The sequence below is a fragment of the Delphinapterus leucas genome, chromosome 12, assembly GCF_059928025.1.
Source record: "Delphinapterus leucas isolate spDelLeu-1000000601 "Yukka" chromosome 12, BTC_Dleu_Yukka2, whole genome shotgun sequence".
Classification (NCBI taxonomy): domain Eukaryota; kingdom Metazoa; phylum Chordata; class Mammalia; order Artiodactyla; family Monodontidae; genus Delphinapterus; species Delphinapterus leucas.
Genome location: NC_143140.1, coordinates 31,481,707 through 31,486,446, shown reverse-complemented (window position 1 = coordinate 31,486,446; position 4,740 = coordinate 31,481,707).

The following is a 4,740-nucleotide window of genomic DNA, read 5'->3' as shown; positions in this document are numbered from 1 at the left end:
TGCAGCTAGAAACTGAACTGGAAGTCAATGTGTGTGATGCAATAATAATCTGGAATATTCACTGTGGGTTATCAACAATTCTTCTCCTAGCACTGTCCCAGCAGCATCTCCCATTCAAAACATGAAGACCAGCTCACCCAGATAGGAACTATTAGGCTGAACAAATGCACCAGATTTCCACTTCCAGACTGAAGTAACTGTGAGAAGAGTATAAAACAGAATAAGTTTGAAAGAAGACACCATCAAATTGAAAGAGTCCTTTCCTGGCTCGCACACCAAGAGCAGGAATGTCCTTCAACCTGGGAGGAGAGCATGTTTGGAGAGGAGAGGGGAGTTAGATGTACTGTAGGATCCACTTTGCCCCACCCTCAGATAACCTAGGAACATGATAATTTATTTACCAGTTCTTCACATTTGTTGATTTAGCAGAATCTGAATTCAGAATTCGGAAGTAGTATCTCTTTACTTCTGGAACTCTACCTCACCAATGCACCCCTTGACACAAGGGCATGGTGAGGGGGTATATACAGGGAGGTGGGATGGGTCCAGGAAGAAAGAATTCCAGAGAGAGCCCTGCTGAGTCTCTAACTCCTCTTTGTTGAAATAAACAAGGATATTGAACTTTCCAATGGCCCCTCAGGGTGATGAAGTGAGTGGAGAGAAAATTTCTCTGGGACTTGCCATGGGCACTGCACAGCATATTGGGGGTGAACCATTTCCAGTAATAATCTAAGGAGGTTGGACCACCAGTTCCAGGGACCCAAGATGGGCGTGACATCAGTATCCCTAGGGAAACCAGTTTGGAACCCATTCAGATCAGATTTCACACACAATGCACCCTGTATCACACTCACCCTGGTGCTCTTTGAATAACCCCCTGAGGCATGTGGTCAGGGGAGAAGACATACAGAAGTCACCCTGATTATGACTGTATTTCAAACAGGAATTGACTGAAAAATGTGTGATTTGGACAGAGCAACCTGGAAAGGGTCTAGATTAAGTTGTCTGTCATTATACGGAATTCCAAGACAAAAAATCAAATTGAGTAATTGAAATAAAGAAAGTTACATTTTTGCACATCAGAGTTTGTAATTTGGATATTTATAGCTACTGCACATGAAAGGCCTTGGATGTCAGACTGAGGAGTTTGGGTTTTGTCCTGAAGGCAATGGGAAGCAATTGAAGAATTTTAAATAGAAAAATGTGAGAAGAAGAATTGAATTGTATAGAACTCATTCAGGCAGCAGTGTGGAGAATGGATTGGTGAATTAGGGGTCAGAGAGATGGAAAACCAGAGGAAGGAACACAGCAATGAGCCTTTTGACCTAAACATGGACAGAAATAAAAGGAATAAACCATAACAGTGGAGATGGAAAGGAGGGGATTCATTTGGGAGTGTTTAACATGGCATGTGTCTCCGCCCAGCTCTGCCCATTCAACCTCAGCAACTGGGTCATTGGGGCAAGATTCTGACCACAATGCCACCTGTAAACCACCTCCATTTCAACCAGTGTGCTGCTCCTGTACTGTCTCAGCAGCTCCTGAATTCATGCCTATTTGCTATCACATTTTGTTTTATTTCACTTCTACTTCTTAAAAGGTAATGTTACCATCTATGTACACTCACACTATTTTACATATACTTACATTATGTCCACTGACTGTATACCATAGCAAAAGTCCATGTATAAAGTCTTTCAAATTAAAACTATAGAATTTAAAACAGTATTGTTTGGCTGAGTGTATCCTTCTATCCTTAAAACTCACTTGCTCTTTCATAAAAGCTTCCAGCAGAATCGCATTTGAGTTAACAGTCTCTGGGAACGGAATTCCTAGATTCAAGTCCAAGTTCTAAAACTTATTAGGCTCATGATCTAGTAAGTTGATCTGTCTGGACCTCTTAAAATCTGTAAAATGGGATGATACTACTGTCCATTTCATTAGCCCATTTAAGGCATTTAGTACAGGGTCAGGAACAAAGAAAACACACAATGATGCTAACAATTGATTGTGTGGCAAATTTGACATTCCTTAAATGTGTTTAAATTTTTAAGTTGCACATAGCACCAAGAGGTTTCCTCACCAAAATCTGTCTGGTGCTAATATATATTTAAACAAGGTGACCCTCATGTTAAAATCTGTGGGTATGAAAGGACAAACAACCACATAATTTACACATTTCTCCTTAGTCTTCACTTTGCTTTGGCCAACTACATACAGATATCTATTTATCTTTACACTACTCTAAAACATTTTCTAGAAGGGCAGGATGGAAGCTGTCCTCTGTATTTTATGTGGTGCCGAGTTCAGATGTAAGCACTCAATTTACAACAATAATAAAGGCTAGATAAGAAATAATCCAAATGGAAAGAAGACGTGCCAGTTGGGTTATTTCTACTGAGCAGAATGTTTATTTTTTCATAGAACAAATTAGAAGTTTTCCAGATGGTTTATCTAAAGTATTTTTCTCTCCTCCAAGCAGAGGATAAATTAGAAGTGTTCAGAAAAGGTCATTCCCACCTCTCCAAGAAGTACATTTTCATAATTTAAAGAACTAAAGTTCAACAACATATCAAGTGATCTCTACTCAATGTAGGAGTTACATCTGTCTGTTACAGGTAACTGTGTAATTTGAAATTTGTCAAAAAATATTTTAAAGCCAATAATTGTCTTTTGTGGCTGTCTCTTTGTTGGAAGCACTAATCTTCAACATAACACTAGCAAAAGAAATGCATTACACTAATTTGCCAACAGCAACAAAGGGAGAATCTTTAAATACAGCTTGCTAGCTAGAAACGTCTAGCTGGGCACATGATTTGTCACATAACAACACATTGTCAGGGTATTATCGGAGAGAAGAAGGGTTTTGTCCCTGGTACAGCATCTTCAGATTAGGTAAACAATTTATTTCTACTTCAATCCTCCTGAGATGGTGAAGAGGGAAGAATTTAATATTGAGATTTTATCACTTGTCAAATTAAGATAGCTGCCTTTGTGAGATGGAAAATGAATCAGAAAACAAAGCTGAGGCTCCAACAGAAATTCATATCAATTCTGTGATGCTCTGCAGAGAGCCCTTCCATCTGCAGTTCCACAGGACTGTGGGCTCTGGAAGTAGGAGGAGGCCAGTCTCCCCACCTGCCAGCCAAGCTGAAGTCAGACCTCCATGAGGCCCCACGCTGACCAACCTGCTATGAGCTTCTGTCCTGGTCTTGAACACATTATAGACTTCTGGTCCTGATCATGCAGTCCAGCGAAAGGAGCAGGGAGGTATTTCCCAGTAATCACGCAAGCAAAGCAAGATGAGTCCAATAGAGAAGCATTGTTCTTTTCTTGATAATCATGAGGCAATCGTAATTTTAAATAAACAGATATTGTGGAGGCATTATAGAGCCACATCTTTGCTCTTCCCTTGTTTGAGGGGATCAGTTGCCCTGAAAGTAAATCTAATTTTTGGATAGTGGAGAATTTACTTATGGTTTAAAGGGGAATATGGGTCAAGTGTGATGGAAGATGATTTAGGGTCGTCTCAGTATCTTCAAGTCTGAGATTCAGGAGAGTGAAGGCATAGTAGCATCATCTATGGTCCTTAATAACTATGAAACTTGCTCAATGAAATTAAGTTTCTAATGTAAGCTGCTATCAATGTACCAATTCATTAAAGTGATAGACGAGTAGAATTATTCAGTCTACAATTAGGGAGGATTAATCTGTTCCTCATTATGAAAGTTTCCCTCTCTCTCTACTAAGACTACATGTGGCAATTTATTGGCATACTTTTATGATTCTCGCTTTATTAAAAATAAACAATGTTTTAACTGTAACATTTAAGTCCAAGTATCCAGGGGAATTTTAACGACTCTTATCACATCTCATGAATAAGTTTGAACATAAACTCCAAGTCAATAAAAAGACTCTGTAAGCCCCCTTGCAATATTCCAGCTAGGAGGTGATAGATCCTCTAAGAGTTATTTAGCTCTATGAGAAAAAAGATGTACATTTTTTTTGCACGTGAATAAAAGAGTCACTTCAATGTCTTACCATCTTCCCTTGTTTTTCATTCACATTAAAAATGAGAGAAATCAGAGTTTCTTAGCTTTCCAAATAATTTGGCATAAGCAGAACCAGTCTGTGGTTGTTACTATGTGTGTTGGGGAAACATCTCAGGATGCCTTTCTGAATCAAAGCACTGGGCTTTCTGGGGAGGGCAACGTGCCTGTATACACTTACTCAGCAGCCTCTAGAATATCAGCCTTCACCCTGAGAGGAGGGGCCATTCTCATAGTCTCTGCCCTAAAACCATTTGGGGGAACCTTTCTTTGGGAAGAGATTTTATTTTCTCAATTCTTGGATTGCTTCTATTTGATTTCTTCACTTCTGGCGGGAGGATCCAGGGGAAAAGCTTTGCAAGGGGAAGTGGGTGGGGGAGGCTTTGTCCACACTTATCCATAGGTCACCCCTCCCACCTCCCCAGGGAGTTCCAGCATGCACTTGTGTGCATGTGTTTTATAAGCTATTTTATTTGAACAAAGTACTCCCCAGCTGATAAAACAAACATATTAGCTCTTCTACATTGAGTCTTGGACTCGGGTAGTTGCCAAAATGGCCAGTGTAATATATTATTGTCCCTGGTGAGGGGAGAAAAAGACACCCCAGTGTTGAAATCTTAATATTATTGTGTTAGAATTGAAGGAGGTCATGCTATTTTTTACAGGGGGAGCCAGAAGTATGTTATTTGTC